The 22,844-nt window shown below is 36.1% G+C and overlaps 1 pseudogene; it reads right to left on the bottom strand.

Annotated features, from left to right (window-relative positions):
* LOC109348225 lies at positions 4,909-9,388 on the bottom strand (annotated as a pseudogene).

Below are 22,844 nucleotides of genomic sequence, written 5' to 3' on the forward strand. Positions count from 1 at the left end.
TTTTTCTATCCCTAATCTCTTTATGTTTCAAGTTGTATTATTGCCTATTTTTAGCTGATATTTTGGATACTGTAAGTTTGATATATCGAGTTTAATTTTGTTCAAATATATATGCTTTATCTGTTTCGAAATATCGGTGAGTGGCTGTGCAATAAGCCATTCTGCAACTTGCTGTTTTTTGTGATTTAATTGATTAAGGCATGGTGTTAATTGATTAACTGGGGCTTTTTACATAATATGGCTTCGGTGGGAAAAGTGGTAATTGGTAACCGTGATACCTATTCAACCCACCTTCAGGTGTGTTCTGTCCAATGATACCTAGTGTTGTACTTTGATTGGGTGTTTTCTAAGTGAAATAATTCCTTCCAAAATGAACTCAAAAAAATAGAGTATATATCCGAGACAATAGTTGAGGGGACTCCGTGAAGTTTGACTACTCCACACACAAAAATTGCAACCACTTCCTTAGTAGAAAAATGATGGCCTAAGGGGGGAAATGTGCATATTTAGTAAGCCTATCCGCAACCACCAATATAGTATCCTTCTCATGCACTCTTAGAAGATTGTTAATGAAATTCATGGAAATGTCCATCCATACTTGTGTGGGGATAGGAAGAACCTGAAGCAATCCCCCTCGTGCTAGAGTCGAATATTTATTTCTTTGACAAGTGTCACATTATTCTACAAATCGTTTGATATCACTCTTCATCCCTTCCCAATAGAAAAACCAACTATCATTTTTTAGGTCCAAAAAAACCTTAATGCCCCCCTGAAGGTGTCGCATGACGTTCCATCATTAAAACTAGAATTCTATTAGAATTTCTGGATCACACCAATCTTCCCCTACTCAACAGCTTTCCATCCTTCCATTCTAATCCAACATCTGAGGCCGGATCTAAAAGGAGGTCTTGAATTATGGTTTTCCACTTGGCATCATTTTGAACTTCCTCTGACCAATAGTCCCTATAACCATAGTAGAAATAGTCATTGTCGAATACATTTCCCTCCTTGGCAACGCATCCGCCACAAAATTCTCCTTCCCAGGTTTGAACTGGATCTCAAAATCAAGCCCAATCAACTTGATAGCCTATTTGAATTGTTCCTCAGTAAACAATCTTTGATCGGTGAGGAATTTTAAGCTCCTTTGGTCAATCTTAATGACGAAATGACGACGCATTAAGTAATGTCTCCACCTCTGCACCGCTTGGACTAAGGCCATGAGATCTCTCTCATAAACGGATTTTTGTGGTGTTCTCAATGATAACCCTTGGCTCCAAAAAGCCAAAGGTTTGCCCTCTTGCATTAGAACTGTCCCTAACCCTTTTCTTGAAGCATTACTCTCAACCACAAACACCTTCTTAAAGTCTGGAACTGCTAATAATGGTAAGTTAACCATGACTGTTTTCAAGAGATTGAACGCTACAGTAACATCCTCAATCCATAAATATTGTCCTTCTTCATAAGATCTGTCAAAGGTTTGGCAATCTTACCATAGCCTAGAACAAAGCGTCTATAATAACTCGTTAGCCCGAAAAATCCTTGAAGTTCGTTTACCTACTTAGGTAGAGGCCATGACTTGACTGCCTTTATCTTCAATTTGGCGGCTGCCACCTCCTGTCCAAAAATGATATGATCCAAATATACCAAAGCTGCACTCCTTTGTATTGCCATTAAATAAATTAGTTTGCAATATTTTTAAAACCTGTTGCAAATGAACCACATGACTCAGCAAATCCTTCCTATATACGAGGATATCATCGAAAAACACGAACACAAATTTCCTGAGAAAAAACCTTAAAACTTCGTTGATGATAGTATGGAAGGTAGACGGTGCATTAGTAAGGCCGAAAGGCATTAATACAAACTTATAATGACCTTCATGGGTTCTGAAAGCAGTCTTCTCAATATCTCCCTCTTGCATTTTGATTTGGTGATAACCAGATTTTAAATCCAACTTAGTAAAAATGGTTGGCCCTCCTAGCTCATCCACTAGTTCTTCTATAATAGGAATAGAAATTTGTTGGGGATAGTGATCTTTTTCAAATCTCTATAATCCATACAAAACCACAACCCTCCATCCTTCTTCTTGACAAAATTAATTGGACTAGAATATGGGTTGTATTGCATGGTCCTATCTTCTTTGAGGAGGCATGCTTAAAGATATGAAAATACTCCCATATATTCGGTAAATAGGATGTCTACTACATCTAGTATTTGCAACTATTGTGGTGTTGAGCTATCTTTCAAGGCACACTCAATATGAGTTCCTCCCCTTCCTCCTGGACCACTTGCATGAGAGCTCCAACTCTCAATTCATATTTGGAAAGAGCTGGATTTCCCATGATTCGATGCACATTTGCTCCATGATTTAGAGTCAACTCTAACCTTCCAAAATTGGCTTTGAATTCCCTCAAGCTTTTCAACCCATCCAGACCTAACACCATATCCACTCCCCTAAGTTCAAACAGATAGTAGTCCTTAATGCCTTCCGAATTTTGTAGCTTAATCAACAAATTAGAGCATTTTCCACGACACTTCATTTTACGATCATCACCCACTTTGACTATGTATGAGGATGTATCATCCACCTCCTATTTCAAGTTTCGAACCAAATCTGAAGCGATAAAATTGTGTGAAGCACCACAATTAATCAAAATGGTTATGGCTTTATCTCTCAATATCCCTTCTATCTTCCAGGACTTTGTCGGAGTTAACCCCGCCATGGAATAAAGTGACAATTGTAAGGAATGAAAATTTCCTAAGAAAGAATCACTATTGTTCTGTTCTTCCTCATCTTCCTCCTCCTCCATTGTGTTAATGTGAAATTTCTTGTTTTTACATCTATGATTTCTACTATAGGGCTCATCACAATGAAAACACAACCCATTCTTCCTTTTCTCCCTCATTTCAGCACCAGTCAAGTGTTTGAACTCTTCGCCCCGATTTCTACTACCTTCCCTGGTTTGCATTTGACTCGCTATTATGGGTCTACTACCAACCGAAGAAAGTTCATTCCTCATGTCCCACCCAGATTTAGCTGCTATGGTTACAAATTTACTTGGAAAATTGTTTCTAACAAAATTCGATGATTTACAATAATTGTTAGGAACAATTTCCTTTTGTAAAACTAAATTCTTTTCTTCTATCATTATAGACTTTTGAATTATCTCTGAAAGAGTGTGGTGCTCATGCAATTTAACCTCAGCTTTAATCTCCTCCTTATGGCCATTCAACAAAATTCTCCTGACAAATTCTTAATCAATATCCCTTAAGGCTCCTACATATTTCTCAAATTCTTCAACGTATTCCACTATCGACCCTAATTGTTCAGAGCCAATAGCTGTTCGAAGGGACTTTGCACCATGGAGGGTCGAAATCTCCTAACGATTGTCAGCTTGAATCCTTCTCAGGTTGGGTTGGGTGTGCATCGACTCCACCATTAATACACACTAAGAGCCTTTTGCTTCTAGTGCCACCAAGGTTGCTTGCATCCATTCGGTGTCAGTTACCTCCTACAACACCAAGTACCTCTCAAGCTTTTGGGTCCAGTAAAAAGCATTATCGCCTAAGAAGATAGGGATTTCTAGTTTCCACCATCTCTCTCTTCCCTGCAGTTCTGGGTTTTCACGATTTCCCCAAATTTTGCTGCTTTCATCGTGGGAATTGGGGTACCCAGGTCTCGTAGTGAGAGTGGTCAATGCCTCCTAAAATCGCTTTGTTCTTGCCACGTACAACTCCAAGTGTGTTCTCTGTTCTTCCCTTTCCCACCACATCTCCTCTCTTTCTTGAGTCCAATCATCCCGATTTCTAGTCATGCTTCTCGTCAATACCATGCGCAAGAACCGAATGGAAGCGTTTTCTCAGGGCGTCGGGTCGGTGCTCTGATACCAGTGTTAGAACTAGTATTCAATGATTGTTTAAAGAATGGAGTAGAATGAAGAAATTCTCTGAAGAATCTAATCGATTCAAGGTTGGAATATATTTTATAGAATGAAGAATGAATGAAAATTATTATAGAAAGAATAACAAGGATTGTAGAAAACAATAGTCACTGATTGCCTCCCAGATCAGTGAATTCCACAAACTGATTATCCCAATGAATCAATTATGTAATTTTCTAAGCACTAATCCTAGTGAGGGGTGCATACCTCTTATCTATATCTTTGTAACTACATTATTAATTAGATATTTTCTTTCTCCTAGTGTAAACCTCTTTAATATCAGGCTTAGGCCAATTAAGGTTTCTACCCCTCTCAGCCCTATCAGTTTTCAACCTCGCCTAATTCTTATCCGGGTTCAAGTTTTGGATTTTGGATTCAGGGTTGCGTAAGCATCATAAAATATACTAGTTAGATAGCTCTAAATTCTACACTTTCTCTTCTTTCCCCTAAAAATTTCAAGTTGCAAACAATTGCTAATAGCTTTAACAAGAGGTGTATGAACTAAAGACATGGATAGTAACAATGAGGGTAAAGGCCTATTGATATACAAGTTATACTTCTATTAGTACATTATAAGCATTTTAAACTTGAACTTGATCATGACTTATAGTGATAATAATGATAATGATAACACCAACAACAACACCAACAACACCAACAACAACACCAACGACACCACCACCACCAACAACAACACCAACAACACCAACACCAACAACAACACCAACACCAACAACAACAACACCAACAACAACACCAACAACAACACCAACACCAAAACCAACACCAACACCAACAACAACAACAACACCAACAACATCAAGAACACGAACAACACCAACAACAACACCAACAACACTAGCAGCAGCACCAACAGCAACAACAACAATAATAACAACAACAACAATAATAATAATAAAAATAAAAGATAATGGAGTTGGCATTAAGTTCTTGGAACTTATTAATGAAACCCCAATTTCAAGCTTTATTATACAACTCGACATTTAGATAAGACCACAGCCTAAATAGGCATATAAGCATTAAGCAAGAGAGAGGTGGTCAATTTCCATGACTCCCCCAAACTTGCAAATGGTCACTTGTGTTTAATAGATATACTCTCTGCTTGAACCAAAGCTGACGGCATTGAAATCCAACCCACCTAATGTATATGGATCCTCATCATAGTTATTCAAAGCATCATTAACAAACTGTCTAAAATAAGTTTATCAAAACCAAGAATCCTACCTATTTCCTAGACTTCTTTTTTGACGAATTGGATGAAGGCTTTGATTGTTCTGAAACTGCAGCTGCTCCTTTGAAACCAGTTGCCTGGTTAGATTTTGGATTTGAATTGTTGGAAGAGGTAGCAACATTGTGCTTTTCTCTAACTACAGCACCTTGAGAGCCTCTCACTTGAGCGGCTCTTTTATCCTTCCTCTTATGCCAATAAGTTGATCTTTCCCGCTTAGGAAGCCATTTTTCGGGATCTGGGGGAGGACCTGGTTTTGCAGGGTCAAACCCTTTAGGATACTTTGGCTTTCTCTTTCTCTTTTTCATAGCTTTTGCCTTATTCTTTCCTTCCTCCTGTGTTTGAGTGAATGCAACACGAGGAGCATCAACTTGTTTCACTCCGGAAGTACGTTCCAAGCTGTCCACATCAATTCCCTTCAAACCAGGCAAGGTTTTCAGTTTCATTTCATAGAGCTCTGCCTTATTAACATCCAAGCATGCAACAGTCGTTACCAGCCCAACCAGTGCTTCTATGTTTCCTTGGCTTTTAAAGAGGTCCTCGTAGAGCCGAGCATCTTCCTCTTCCTTGCCATGTTTGAGTTTGAATGATGTAGCCTCTTGGATTATAATATTAAGCTTATTGCTCTCAGTCATAGCATTAGACCACCATTTGATTGTAGAGTCAAGCATGGCAGCTGCACCATCAATGTCGCCAACATGCTCTTTCAAAGACACAAGGGTGGCAACAATAGCATGCATATGTTGAATATCCAGTATCTTAGCCAGAGAATCGACTGCGGTATGTGGGTGGCTAGCAGCAGCTGCAGCAATCTAAGCCCTGGCTAAGAAAACAATCTTGGACTTATCAAGGAACTTACCAGCAAACTGTGCTAGTATTTCCTCAGCCCTTCCAGCTTTGATCTCTCTAACCAAGAGGGCGGCTTGCAACATTACTGGTACCACACTTTCTGGAATCATTTCAGGCAATCTGGAAACAAGTTCTCGAGCCTACAAATTTGATAGTATAGAAATAATCAATAGCATGCTCCCTTGCAAAGTTTTAAAAGGAATTAATGATACATAATCAATGTTTCATGGAGAAGGATGAAAATACATAAATAGATTAAACACCTGGTCCAACTTATTCGCATGAAGAAGCAAGAGGACCCTATTTGAATATATTGCTTCCTTTTGTTTTACTAAAAGTTTCAAGTCCAGTCCACGAGCAAGCTCAAAGTTCTTTGTCTCTTTCTCTTTTAGACGACCAAGTTTCCTTAGGCTATCGGAAACATCTTTTGGACCTTTAAGTGAAATAAGATTATTAACTGCCACCGCAATTGATGATTCATCAGCCAAATCTCGTCTAATTATGCTGTATAAGCTTCCACAGCATCTTGCTTACGCCCAAGAAGTTGTTCATATATGGTTAACTAACATTTTAGGCTACTGAAAATATATACGTTTGAAGGAAAAATAAATTTGTAGGTAATCAAAATCTTTACCTGCTGGACATAGGCCAACTATACAGCTATAGGAGATAATTCAATTTTTATCTCATCGTCAGGGAAGTTGTCTTCCATGAGGATCTCTTGACCAACTCTGATAAAAAATATATGAAAATCATGAGTTTGTGCCATTTTATGGATAATTTCCTGGATAATATGCTTATTGCCTAAATAGGTTATACACAATTGAAGTAAAGATTGCTAATCGATAAGCAAATGAAAAAGTAACATTTTTTAATAAAACATAAAAAGTTTAGTACAATCTACCATGTCATAGTGTGCTTCATTTATTGACTTATTCTTACTGCCTAAAACACTACATGACATTACCATGTTCTGAATTCCAAAGACAAACAGGCTTAAAACACAAGGTACACATAACCTGTCTTTTCTCACTTTTAAAGAATTTATACTCACTCAAGCAAAGATGCAAAGTACTAAAAATGAGAACAACAACCATTCTTTAATCCCACTAAGTGGGGTCGGCTAGATGGATTGATCGAATGACGCCATAGTGTTTTATCATAAATCATGTTCATCGAAAAACATTGATCTATAAACCTTTGCCAATCATTTTTCCTGCGTTTTTTCTTGGCCTCTCTCTTCCTATAGAAATTGGACTAACCTCCATTTGATCTATTCTCCTTAGCAGAGCTTCTAACAGTTTTCTCCACACATATCCAAACCACCTAAGGTGCAACTCTACAATATTTTGTACAATAGGAGCTACTCCAATAGGCGAGGCAATAACCTACCATTGCCCTAAGACTCTGTTAGGAATGGGTAGAAACCCCTTATTAAAAATGTGTATGTTAGGAAAAATAATGTAAGGGGATGATTGTTTTCTGTTTCTGTTTCAAAGTAGTAAGAGTTAGTTAGGTTTGTGAGCTATAAATAGAAGGTAGTGATTGTTTGGGTAGTTATGTTTTAGAAAGTGAAAATTGGAGGGTTAGTATTGGATTTACTTCTAAAAGTTCCACTTTTTGATTTTCAATCTTGCAATAAAGAACAATTCAAAGATCACAATTGCTCTTGAATCCATTCTTCTTCATCTATACCTATTATTTCTATCTCTAAAAATCCAGTTTCTATCAGACTCTGCCTTCATTTTTCTATACATTCTCTCAATATGATGATTTCCAGTCAAAATAACATATCACCTTCTGCCTGACAACAAAAGTTGTTCTGCATCTGTGTACTTCTCCCTTTCAATTAAAGAACAAGCAGTATTGTATGCCAATTCAAAGCTGCTTGTTGCTTTAATCCGAAGTGAATCCACCAATCCTTGAACTTAAGATGACCTCCCAGTCATAACTAGACTGGCAACAAAATTTATTTCCAAGCTATCAATCTTGGATTTCTGGAGCTTCTGGTAGATATCCAAGGAAGCATCCATTTTTCCAAGACAATACAAAATCTGAGATTCCAAAAGCATAGTCTCATCACTTCTCACTTGTCCTTTCAGAGCGTCCAAAGCTTCATCCAACTTGTTTTGTCTGTACAAGCAGTATGCCTATTTAGAAACAGAAGAGCGAAAAAGGGTCATCAATGGTAAGCATTAAATCTTCCATTAAGCAATGTATGAAGAAATTGTATGATGAACTCTAAGAAAGTTCTATGTGGAAATGTACATTCTTGAGGGCATGAAACTTTCAAAACATTGGAGTGCGTAGTTTTCTTTTAAAAGCAATGGATCCTTTATATGAATTTGGAGTTAACACGATATAAAAAAATTATACTGACACGATGACATATTGAAACATTCAAAACAACAAATTTCCGTAGACCAGGGAAATGAAAAACACATACATCCAACAACAATACACAGGGGGAATCAACAAAGAACCTGAAATGTGCCAATAACTAAAAAAGAGTAACATGCGTCAGTTACTATTAACAACTATAAGTTACTATTGTTCATATAGCTGACCCCACCTAGTGGGATTAAGGCTTGGTTGTTGTTTTTATTGAAGTTACTCGTGTTCTTAACTGTGGCCTAGCGTCTACTAGTAGAGCCTATTGGTCCTTTCTTGATCGTCAAGTTCACTTATCTGTAATCTCAATCATCAAAGACTCCCGATTCCAAACCCTGGTTGGAAAAGGTGATTGAAGTCAAATGCATAGCAGCAGAAAAAATATGTTTGGAGATTCGATAATAAAAATTTGAATGTTTGATTGTGAGGTATGTCACCTACCTAGGTAGTAAATCGCACGCGATAGCAGCTTAGAGAAGGTCGCCAACCCCTCAACGTGACGAAACATCGATTAGCGGTGCAAACGGCTATCATGCTTGTAGCAGGTTGAAGAGCGACGGTCTTCTTCCCCAAATCGCGGGTGAGAACCCACTCCAAGTTGTTCGTTGGAGGAAAACCTTAATTTTATAAGTGAGAAGTCATTTTTACCCTTATTTTTTAATATGTAGCATGATTTTGTTGTAATTAAGCCCTCGCCTTCCCCTACGTTTTCTAAAACACGTGAATAGCAGCCCAGCCCAGCCAATCCATCCACGACTTTAACCTTCCCTTCTCTTTTATATAACACCTTCTCTTCCCACTTTAAATCAGAAGAGCAACCCAACTACACTTCTCCTTTTCTCTTCCCTTCCTTCTGCACATTTTTGTTTGCTTTCCCTCTTGATACTTTCTGCACATTTACAAATATTCTACTTCCCTTCCTTCTCTCCCTTCCCTTCCTTCTGCCACTGACTCTCATCTCAGGCAGAGATTATTCCAACCTTCCCTTTCTTCATTCTGGAGTTGCACAACCATGAGTTCATTTCGACCTCCCAATGTACCTGCTACAAATGATAAGTTGTTGAAACACACAGTACATAATATTTATATGGCATAGGAATGGAACAGGGAAGGAGAATTAATCAATTATATCTTTAATTTTGTGTACATTTTTGTGTAATGATTTTTGTGGTATAAATTATTTATATTTTTCCCTTAGGTGTAGCGACCATCCCGCTATCCTGCTTTATTTTTTTGGGGGCTGACCGCTATGTTCCGCTATGTTCCGCTATGCTCCACTATCTGCAATTAATTAGATAGCCACCTACATCTATTTTCTGCCTTCTTCCTAAGAGTATCTTGTTGTTACAATATCCATACCTACTATCAGATTAGAGGGCAATTTGAACTGTCACTCTTTTTTTCCTCTCCTTTCTAACTGTATAAGGTTCACAACTATTATTTCACAGTTAAAACCCACAATTTCTAACATGCTTCTTGCATTATACATACAGTATCCAAAAATTCCACGTTTCTTGCAACCAAAATAGTTTCCCTACTTGTGTCTTCAAAAACATTTGATACTGCAAGAAGTCTGAGTAATGATAAAATAATAATTCTACAATTTACCATAAAAAGGGAAAAATCTTGGAATAATACTGAGTACTGCCACTCATAATTGTTTTTAACCTAGTGGTCGGCTCTTCTAAAAAACTTGACAGACGTGAAAGACTTGACCTAGAGTTTCATGTTCTAATGACCTAATTCTACTAAAATTGTCTGAAAATGTACCTAAAAGAACTCAGTAACATTCCTAAATAGTAAAATACTCTCCTATTTTTTACTACTCCATATATATTCTTTCACTTCAAATTTCAAGTATTTTCTGATCCATAATTATCCATAATCTCTAAACTGCTCTCACCCTACTGTCTATATATAAAGTCTCATAGAAATAAAGCAAAGCATCACTTCTAATTCTCAATTTTTCCAATTAAAATGACCCCAAAGAACAAGATCCTTAGTTGATGTAACACGAAAACGTTCATGGTATGAAACATTCAATGGGAACCACCTCAGCAATGTTTTCTATCTTTGTTTCCCAGTTTAAGAACATTTCAATTTTATAGTTGACGTATCACACATTAACTATACATGGCAAGAGCTTCTTCTTGCTCCAAGAGCACCTAAGAAACTCTCTGCATCTAAGATACAATAACTATATTTTTTTCTACTCGGTTGAAATATATTCTTCCACTTCATATTTCATGTCATTCCGGATCCAACCTCATCAATATGAATAACCTTACTTCTAGTCCTCAAATTTTCCAATTAAAATGAATAACCCTACCTTTGTTCCAGTTGCGGTTACTGCGGTTGTGGTTACAGTTACTGCCATTGCTTTTATTACAATTGCCACCACTACGATGTGGATTGTAGCCATTACAATCTCAATTATTTGTTAATTAAAAAATATATTTCTGAATTCAATGTGGTCCGATGTGGTCTGATGCGGCCCAAATGTGGTCAGATGCGGCGGTTGGACTACAGCCAGATGCAGACACATCATTTTGATTCAGTGTCACACCGTAATTACAATTATAGTATAATGTTGTTGTGTCAGTTACCACAACTGCAATATTACGACCCATCACGTGATGCAGTCCACAATTTAAATCACTGAATCCCACCATGCTATGTGCTATCACTGCTCGCAGTTTAACATTTTAATGCTATAACTTTTTCTTAATTAAGAAGCACATATGAATCTCGGCATTTAAAACATTAATCAACTTTAGTTTTATTATATAAAAAAACATCGGTATCAGTTTAATTTGCAGTAATAACTCAATTAAATTAAACTAAACTCAAGCATCTCAAAACCTGATGAAGGATCTTCATAATGCTCATGATATCCACCTGATTATTGGTTTCAGGTTCATCCTTAAAGAAGATCAGTCCTCAAATTTGTTCCTTTTAGCTTGGTGTTGCTTGTTGCATGACAATCCTTCTTGTTATTTCGCCTCTGTCCATGGTGGATAAGGTTGGAGACAGTTTCTGCCATGGATGGCTAAGCATTATTTATTTCTGTTTGTGGTGGTCAACCATTGAGATAGCTTATGTCGTGGATAGTTAAGCATTGTTATCTTCATCTTCTTCAATTATTTTTCTTAGAGCTTGAAATGCTCATCATTAATCGTTCAGCCACTAATCTATACCTTCCTCTTGATTATAACTGAAAGTGCAAATTGTCAAGTAGAGTACTATTGGAGTTTGCCTATACTTTGATGAAGACAAGGACTTAGTGAAAGCTTGAAGATGATTCAAGAAATCAACATGTCGTGGACTCAAGGGTTTCATATCTAGACTAGGTTCTTTAATAGAGTTCATTTTAGAAGTCTAAGATGTGTCCCTTAGATATTGAGTCTAGATCATTATGTGTTCATTTACTTGAGTTCTTTTTGAAAGTAATCATTTCATTTACATGAGACATTCCATCTAGATCATTATGTGTTCATGCATTAAACATACATGTTACTTGTGCATTTTAGGCATAATATAGCGGTAAAGCATGTATAGGTTGTTTACCATTTAATCAATAAGATGAAAATGTGCTAGTTAACCGATTAAGAGATACGTTAATCGATTAACGAGATTACAATTCTAACAGAAAACCAGAAAATAATTAATTCCAACAACCCGTTAATCGATTAAATGGGTATTTAATCGATTAACTAGGACTCATAATAGTTTTCTATGAAGACTATGTTTTCAGATCGTGTACTAAATCATATCATTTATTTTTAGAAATTTCTAGGTGCATAATTTCGTCCTTAATTGTGTCATATAGGTAGACTGAAATGCATTGTGAGATAGTGAGATAGTGAGAGATAATACCATGCTTAGGCTTTGATGGTCATCATCAAATTGCATGTGGTTTATATGTTAAACATTCCTATCTTTTCTTGCATGTTTTCTTGCATTTCATTAAGAGAATTTTAGGTTAGAAATTTTGTGTATCTACATTTTCATAAACTCATACATATTCATATTATCTTGTGAGTTTTGTATATGAGTTTCAGTTGAGTTTTTCATTGTAATATTTTGAGCAAAAGTGTGCTTTATAACACTCAGTTTTGTGTACTGTTTTGTATTAAGGGAATTTATTCTTGGTGTCTTATCGCCTAAGAGATTTGGTGTGTCTTCACCAAGACTTAGAGGTCTTGAGTTTAGAAAGAATTCTTGGCTGGGGCTAGATTGCAAGAAAGGTTTTCTTAGGCGATTGAGAGAGTCAAACCAAGAAGGGAGCGTCTAAGTGTTGTATTGGAAGTTTGCATGTAACTATATATTATGTTCAATATTAGTGAAGAAAAATCTTCCGAGATCAAAAGGGGAGGCGTAGATGTAGTTTGCAAGTGAACCCACAAATGAACTAGAATAAAATTCCTTGTTGCATGCTTCTTCTATCCCTAATCTCTTTACATTTCAAGTCTTATTATTGCATGATATGAGATGATATTTTGGAAATTGTTAGGTTGCTGTATCTAGTTTGATTACGTATAAGAATATCTAGTTTATCTGTTCTTGAACGTCGGTTACTTGCTTTGCAACAAGTCTGTCTACATCTTGCTGTTTTGTATGTGTTAATCGATTAAGGCTTGCAGTTAATCAATTAACTAGAGCTTTTTCCAGAATAGGGCTTTGGTGCAAAAATGAGTAATTGATAACTGCTACACCTATTCAACCCCCTCCTTCTAGGTGTGTTCTGTCCACTAATACCTAACAAGTGGTATCAGAGCTAGTATGTCATGCTCGCTCAACCGCATATGCGTAATCCTAAAGAAAAATCAAATGGGTTCCACCAACCCCTTTGGTGGTGATGGCACATACATTAACCGTCCTCCCGTATTCAGTGGCGAAGGATACGCCTACTAGAAAGTCTGAATGAAAATATTCATAGAAGTCATTGACTCAGATATTTGGGAATCTGTGGTCAACGAGCCTTTCGTTCTAATGCATTTAGTGGACAATGAACTGAAAGAAAAACCCAAGAGTTTATGGACCAATGATGACCGTAAAAAGGTTAAATACAATCTACATGCTAAAAAGATCATCACATCGGCCCTGTCATATGATGAACTCTTTCGGGTTTCACAATGTCAAAGTGCCAAGGAAATGTGGGACACTTTACAAGTGACTCACGAAGGCATCAGCGAAGTCAAGTGTGCTAGGATGAATGTCTTGACACATGGCGAATGATCAACCTACTGAAGAGAAAGAAGATGTTGAGTCTGATTCAGATATTGATGATGAAATGTTAAGCCTTCTCGTACGAAAAATTCGGGAAATTCTTAAAGAAAGGAGGCTTAAATAGTTTCAGAAGAAATAAGTGTGTTAATGAACTCGAAAAGGCAAAGGTAATAAAGAGCGTTTCACTTTCCACGAGTGTGGTAAGCTGGGACACATGAGATTTCAATGTCCTACTTATCTCAAGAAAGTTGATTCAGAGAAGAGCACTCCCCAAGACTTCAAGTCGAAGAAATCCTACATTGTCTGGGACATACCAGAGGAGGATACGACATCAAGCACCTCAAATGAGGAGGAGACCACCATGTTATGCGTAATGACCAGAACAAATGAAGCTTGCGACTCAAAGAATTCAAAGGAGGCTAATAATGAAGTATACTCTGATACCTCATCTTCTTGTTCTGATGATTCACCCCTTATGAGGATTTATATAATGCTTATGTTGAATTGCATGAGGAATTAAAAAAAATTAGCTAGGATTAGTTCCGATAGAAAACGCATAATCCTTCTAAATGAACAGAAAATAGTCCTATTATAGAAAGAATTAGAAGAGCTGAAACTTGAGAATGAATCCTTAGATCTAATATTTTCTTGTAATACATGTGATTCTCAAATGATAAATTATGTCAATCAACTGTTTGTGAGTCTTGCGAGATTTTGAGAAATGAAAATTTGAAACTTAATGAAAAATCGCAAAACTCATAGAGAGTCAAAATCAACTAGACACTATTCTTAGTCAAATTAGAACCATTTGTGGCTATACTGGATTAGGGTATATCACCCCTATGCGTAGGAAATGACCATATAGGAAACCTGTAACTTGACCAAATAAAAAAAATTTAGAATAAGAAAGTTTCTACATGTTTCTACTATGGCACTCTTGACCACACTTCCTACTCCTGTTATATCAAGAAATATGGTGTACCGATTGGCGTATACACTTGGATGAAAAAGGGAGATAACTCCCTAGTTAATAACAGAAAAGGACCCAATATAAATTGGGTACCTGAAAGAACCAAGTGATCTATTTTGTAGATATGTCTACGAGCACAGAGGCAACATTGGTATCTTGGCAATGGGTGTTTGAAGCATATGGCGGGTGAAAGATCGAAATTCCTAGATCTATCATTAAAGGAAAAAGGTTTTATCACGTATGGAGACAACAACAAAAGGAAGATAATTGGCACTGGGACTATTGGCAACTCAACTCAGGCAATGATTGAGAATGTACTATATGTTGAAGGCCTGGAGCACAATCTGTTGAGTATCAACCAACTTTGTGACAAAGGTAATCGTGTATCATTTGAGTCTGAATGTTGTATAATTCGTGACAATTTATCTAATAAGGTCATGTTTGTGAGATATCGTATTAATAACATCTATATGGTTAACTTGGAGGATGTCACGACACTATTTTCAAAATATTTTATATCTAAAGAAGATGACATATGACTTTAGCACAGGCACGTCGCTCATATTCATGTAAAGCATCTAGATAAATTATCTAAAAATGATTTGGTTGAAGGACTACCAAAACTAGATTTTAAAACTCAGGAAACTTGTGACACTTGTCAAAAGTGTAAACAAGTCAAGAACTCTTTTAGTAAAAAGAATGTGATATCTACAACAAGACTTCTAGAGCTTCTCCACATGGACTTGTTTGGACCATCACAGATTATGAGTTTTTGTGGTAGCTTCTATGCCTTAGTAATTGTTGATGATTTCTCTAGATTCACACGGACACTATTTTTATCTTCTAAGAGTGATGCATTCAAATCTTTCAAAAACGTAGCCAAACAAATCCAAAATCAGTTTAACCTAGTATATATTCGATCCGATCATAGTGGCGAGTTTGAAAACTAGCAGTTTGATAAATTTTGCAATAAACATGGTATTATGCACCAGTTCTCAGCTCCTTGTACTCCTCAACAAAATGGAGTTGTTGGGAGGAAAAATCGAGTTCTAGAGGAGCTTGCTAGAACCATGCTGAACAAAAGCAAGGTTCCTAAGTACTTTTGGGCTGATGCAGTGCATAATGCTTTCTATGTAATAAATCGTATACTCTTGAGGCCTACTTTTTTTAAAACTCCGTATAAACTTTTAAAAGGTCGAAAACCGAATATTGCTCATTTTCATGCTTTTGGATGTAAATGTTTTATTTTAAATAATGGAAAAAAAGCACTACGAAAGTTTGACTCAAAAACGGATGAGGGAATATTTTTGGGGTATTCATTACATAGTAGAGCTTATCGAGTGTTTAACAAATATTCAATGCAAGTAGAAGAGTTCGTACATGTTCATTTTTATGGATCTTCTCCAAAAGAGAAGAGAAAAGTCTTTTCTGATGATATTGTAGGTGCTTTAGAAGAAACATGCTCTAAGGACATGGACCAGGACAAAGAAAAAGAAGCAGAGCAAATTGTCCAAGATGAGCATCATGATTTTTTGATCGCGTGGAAGACTAGGAAAGATCATCCACTTGACTAAGTTATAGGTGATATCTCTATAGGAGTGGTAACCCGTAGTTCTTTACGCAATTTCTATAACTTCGTCGCTTTCGTATCTCAGATTGAGCCGAAGACTATCGACGAGGCCATTGAAGATGTGCACTGGGGTATAACTATGCAAGAAGAGATAAACTAGTTCGAGCACAATAATGTGTGGGTACTACTCTCTTTATCCATAGGTTAGATGATCATGTATTGTTAGTTCAAATATACGTTGATGATATAAATTTCGGATCTACTAACGACATTCTTTGTAAATAATTTTATGAGATGATGCAGGGAGAATTTGAGATGTCGATGATGGATGAGCTGACTTTCTTTCTCGGGCTCCAAATTAAACAAATGGAAAGTGGCATCTTCAATCATCAATCAAGTACTGCAAGGAGCTACTCAAGAAGTTAGACATGGAAAAATGTAAAAAGCTTCTACACCTATGGCGTCCGCTTCCTATCTAGACAAAGACGGAAAGGGAAAAGCTATTGAGGTCACCAAGTATTGAGGGATAATCGACTCTTTATTATATTTGACTGCGAGCCGCCCTGATATTATGTTTAGTGTTTGTATCTGTGGAATATTTCAAGCATTACCTAAAGATTCACATTATAGTGATGTTAAATGTATCATGACATATTTAAAAGGAACTAGAAATATGGGATTATGGTATCCTAGGGATGCCTCACTATCCTTGGTAGGATATTCCGATTCCGATTTTGCAGTATTTAAGTTGGACCGAAAGAGCGCTAGTGGGACTTGTCACTTACTAGGCAGTTCCTTAGTGGCATGGCACAGTAAAAAGCAAGCTTGTGTTGCTTTGTCCACCGCTGAAGCGGAATACATCGCCGCATGTGTGTGTTGCGCTCAAATTCTATGGATGAAACAACAACTTAAGGACTTTGGTCTTAATCTAGAAATGATTCCTATTAAATGTGATAATACAAGTGCCATAAACCTATCCAAGAATCCCGTCTTACATTTGAGAACCAAGCATATACAAATTAGGCATCACTTCTTACGTGATCATGTTCAAAAAGGCGATTGTGTGCTTAAATTTGTTGAAACTACTAAACAATTAGCACATATTTTCACAAAGCCCCTTTAACGAGATACCATCTATGTTCTTCGAAGATAACTTGGAATCCTTTAGGAAAAATATATTGATTAAATTGTCTAATAGTTATTATTTGCCTTGTATGTTGAATTCCTTGTATGCTTCAAAATGAATACTTGTTGAATGCGTTCTACTCCTAATATGATTCATGATCTAGTATAATAAGCTCTATATGTATGCGTGTTTACCTAAAATTGTTAAAAATAGGTTAGAAATCTTAACATGCTTTTAAAACTCAAAAACCTACTTGATTCTGCAAATCTGATGTCAATTAATCGATTAACCAAAACTCTTAATCGATTAAAATAAGTTCAAGTAGCTAAAACTTTATTTTCTATGAAATTTAATCGATTAACGTCTCATCTTAATCGATTACCTGTGCTTTTTTTTTTAAATCTAGAATTTTAACTATGATTAATCGATTAAGAGCAACATTTAATCAATTAACGACAACAGATAAAATTGAAACAACAATGTTTTTGGCACTTTTCTTAAACCTCTCTATCTCCTTTTCTCTCTAAATCTCAAAGGCAATAACACAATTTCAATGCTTAGCTTAAACGAAGATTTAACCTCTCCCTCTACCCATATTGCACCTCATTAAAGCCCAATCTCTCACAAAGTTTTCCAAGAAACCCGTTTTCCCCAATTCCAATTCCAAACCCTAAGTATAGGTTTCTTCCAAAATCCTCTTAAACCTCTCAATTCTCTCGGTTTTACCATCTACAATGGAAAGAGGCCGCTCAAAAAGGATTAAGACAACAAAACAACGCGCACGAAGAACTCTGAGTGCTTCATCTTCAAATACAAGTATGAGGCAGGACCGTGGAGACCCTTACTACTCCCTTATTCTTTACGAGACCCGATTGTCGAAATTTCAAGGTATAAATATGGAAAATATTGGTCCATGGTTTCTAGGAATTTGTTTGTGTTAAGTGAGGAAAGTTTTATGAAGGTGGGTGGATTGTTTGCTAATGGTGCTAGTATTGGTGACTGTGATTGGGTTAAGAATTCATTTGATGCTGCTGAAGTTTATAAGTCATGTTTGAGTGGTCCTCATTTATATGTCCAAGGAGAGTTAACTAAAGTTGGATCGTTGTCTATGGAAAATAGACTTTTGCACTATCTGATAGCTTATATTCTAGTTCAAAGGAACATAAATCATGCACAACCCACTATGAATGATTTGAGGTTCCTGTATGCTGTCAAGGACAATGTCATGATAAATTGGCCTGAAGAGATCCTTAAGGTCATGTATAGTCTATCTACTTTGCAATCCAAGCTGCTACCCTACATTATCTTCATTTCGAGAGTTATTGATTATCTGCACATCGATGTGTCTAACATTATTATAATGGAATCTACTGATAAAGATTACCTTGCTGGTGAGAGCTTGATTCACATGATAGGTATTTAAAAGTATGGAAATACTTGGCAATATAAAGAGGACTACACCATAGTGGATCAAGATTTATCTGGAAATGATGATTAATTAGGCTGGGATGGATGAGTAGACTACAGGAACTCAGGGGGAGACAACTGGGAATGCACCGCAAGAACCTTCTTTTGGATTAGCTCAATTGGATGTTATAGAGCAGAGGCTTAACAATAGAATGGATTTGCACTTTCAGTCTTTGAAGGATTCTTATCATTCTGACTTGGAGCAGTTTGAGGAGCGTCAGGTTGCTTATATTGATAACCACTATCAGTCCTTGAGGAACTTTGTTCAAACTACTGCTGAGGCACAAAATGACAGGTTTTGTGAAGAATTTGACAAGCTGAGAATTCTCATCAAGGGAGATAGTAGTCTGATAATTCCTGATGACAAAAACCTTCCATCTCATCCTTAGTTAGAAGACCTTAGACATTAGGATACCTTAGGTTTATTTCTTCTAATGGCTAAATTCAGGATTGTGTTGCTTTGTTCTCTTTGAGACTTATTTCCTCTTTGCTTTATTGGTTTGTAATAGCTACTATAATACTTGTGCTGAACTTTTATAACTTGATATGCATGATGTCAAACTTTGTATGTTACTGGTTTTTCAAATTGCTTATATCATATGTTTACTTATGTCACAAATAGTATGAATGTGTGTTTAATGGTTCTTGACCATGTTGGTTATATGCATCTATTTTGTATGGTTAAGCATGTTGTTTATATGTTATTATATCAATGCTTAGTCATTCTATGCTTAACTAGCTATTGTATAACCATCAATGCCATTAAAACTGTTCACTCACTATTTTTTTATCAATTTAATTGATTAACACCATGTATTTAATTGATTAAATAATGTTAACAAGAGCATTTGTTCAAGCTTCTTACAACTGGTTAATTAGTTAAATTCCCAAAGTTAATTAATTTATTACAGTTCTATTATCATTACATAACTCTTCTTAGTTTTGACTAGATTGATTAGTTTATCTTTTTGATAATGTCAAAAGGGGGAGAAAGGTTGCTTTGTTGTTTGATGTGTTTGCAGGTTGTAAATAGTAAAATTTAGCTTCCGTTTTTTTTCACTACCTACTTATATTAAGGGGGAGCAATGCGCTTTAACTTTGGAATTAACATCCATTGCATTCTATAATCATCATCAAGCTATTCATCACACAAGATCTGATGTAGAGTTTGAAATCACCTAAAAGGGGGAGATTGAAAATTCAAATTGTCAAGTAGAGCACTATTGGAGTTTGCCTATGTTGTGATGAAGACAAGGAGTTAGTGAAATCTTGAAGATGGTTTAACAAATCAACATGTCATGGACTCAAGGGTTTCATATCTAGACTAGGTTCTTGAATAGAGTTCTTTTTAGAAGTCTAAGATGTGTCCCTTAGATATTGAGTTTAGGTTAGGTAAACCTAGATGCAATTCTCCCAAGCTTTAAAATTAATCATTTAATTTACATGAGACATTCCATCTAGATCATTATGTGTTCATGCATTAAACATACATGTTACTTGTGCATTTTAGGCATAATATATTGGTAAAACATGTATAGTTCATAAGCATAACATATAGGTTGTTTACCATTTAATCAATAAGCTAAAAATGTGCCAGCGTAATCGATTAAGAGATGCATTAATCGATTAACAAGATTACAGTTCCAAGAGAAAAACAGAAAACAGTTATTTCCAACAACCCGTTAATCGATTAAATGGGTACTTAATCGATTAACCGTGACTCAGAATGGTTTTCTATAAAGACTGTGTTTTCAGATCCTGTACTAAATGAAATCATTCATTTTTAGAAACTGCTGGGTGCAATATTTCGTGCTTAATTGTGTCATGTAGGTGATGTGAAATGCATTGTGAGATTGTAAGATATAATACCATGCTTAGGCTTTGATTGTCATCATCAAATTACATGTGGTTTATATGTTAAACATTCCTATATTTTCTTGCATTTGTTTAAGAGAATTTTAGGGTAGAAATTTTGTGTTTCTGCATTTTCATAAACTCATACATATTCACATTATCTTGTGAGTTTTGTATATGGGTTTTAGTTGAGTATTTCATTGTAATATTTTGAGCAAAAGTGTGTTTTATTAAACTCAATTTTGTGTATTGTTTTGTATTTAGGGAATTTGTGTCTTGGTGTCTTATCACCTAAGAGATTCGGTGTGTCTTCACCAAGACTTAGAGGTCTTGAGTTTAGAACGAGTTCTTAGCTGGGGCTAGATGACAAGAAAGGTTTTCTTAGGCGATTGAGAGAATCAAACCAAGAAAGTGGGTTCTTGGATTCAATAAGGGAGCGTCTAAGTGTTGTATTGGAAGTTTTCATATAATTATACATTTTGTTCAATATTAGTGAAGAAAAATCTCCCGAGATCAAAAGGGGAGGCCTGATGTAGTTTGCAAGTGGACCCGCAAACGAACCAAGATAAAATACCTTGTTGCAGTGTTTTTCTATCCCTAATCTCTTTACATTTCAAGTCTTATTATTACATGATATTAGCTGATATTTTGGATACTGTTAGGTTGCTGTATCTAGTCTAATTCTGTATAAAAATATTTTCTTTATCTGTTCTTGAACATCGGTGACTTGCTGTATAAGAAGCCTGTCTGCATCTTGTTGTTTTGTATGTGTTAATCGATTAAGGCTTGTAGTTAATCGATTAACTAGGGCTATTTCTAGAATAGGGCTTTGGTGCGAAAAGCTGTAATTGGTAACCACTACTCCTATTCAACCCCTTTTCTAGTTGTGTTTTTTCCACTGATACCTAATAACCTAACAATAACCTTGAGTCAAAAATCTAGCTTTGTTCCGGAATATTAATCATAATTCATCTAATTTGTTGCAAAATACGCATTTTGTGCCAATGATAGCATCATCACTTGGCATAGGGACCAAGTCCGACACATTTTTCGCTCAAACTAGTTTAGCTCTTTTTGCATAGCTATATCCTAGTGTTCATCTTCTAAGGCCTCATCAACATTCTTAGGCTCAATTTGTGAAACAAAAGCTACAAAATTACAGATATTGTGTAAAGAGTTTTCGGTTTCCACTCCCTTAGAAATGTCTCCTATTACTTTGTTGATGGTTTGGTCTTTCTTTGTCTTCCATGCTATAGACATATCTTGATGATCTTGATTTTCTTCCTGATCATCTTGCACAACATGTTCTGATTCAACATCTTTTGTATACGCATCTTCTAAAGCACCTAAAGCATCATAAAAAACAACCATTCTTTTCATTTTTGGAGAAGATTCCTCAAAATGAACAAAAACAGATTCTTCTACATGCACTGTATGTTTGTTATAAACTCTATATGCTTTACTATGTGCAGAGTAACCAAGAAATATACCCTTATCAGCTTTTGAGTCAAACTTTCCTAAATGATCATCTGCATTATTAAGTATAAAGCATTTACAACCAAAAGCCTAAAGGTGTGAAATATTTGGTTTTCGGCCTTTTAATAATTCATATGGTGTTTTAGGCAGTGAAGGCCAAAGTAACACTCTAACATGGTCCTAGCCAACTCCTCTAAGAGTCAATTCTTCCTCTCAACAATTCCACTTTGTTGAGGGGTTTGAGTAGAATATTGGTGTTGGATACCATGCTTCTCAGAAAATTTATCGAATAGGTGGTTCTCGAATTCACCACCATGGTCACTATGAATAAACACAATTTTATGATTAAATCGGTTTTGAAATTGTTTGGGAAGATTCTTGAAAGATTTGAATGTATCACATTTCAAAGCAAGAAACAGAGTCCATGTTAATCTAGAAATTCATCAACTATCACAAGCGCATAGTAGCTACCAAAAAAACTCATACCATTTGACGGTCCAAATAGGTCTATGTGGAGTAGTTCCAATGGCCTAGTTGTGATATCACAGCTTTTGAAGAAAACAATTTTTTGACTTGCTTGCACTTTTGACAAGTGTCATAAAAATCATTTGTTTCAATTCAGTTTTGGTAGCTCAACTACTAAATTCCTTAGATGACACTTTTTCTAGGTGTTTTAAGTGGATATGTGCTACTCGCCGGTGCCAAACCCAAATGTCACTTTC

The sequence above is a fragment of the Lupinus angustifolius genome, chromosome LG01, assembly GCF_001865875.1.
Source record: "Lupinus angustifolius cultivar Tanjil chromosome LG01, LupAngTanjil_v1.0, whole genome shotgun sequence".
Taxonomy (NCBI): domain Eukaryota; kingdom Viridiplantae; phylum Streptophyta; class Magnoliopsida; order Fabales; family Fabaceae; genus Lupinus; species Lupinus angustifolius.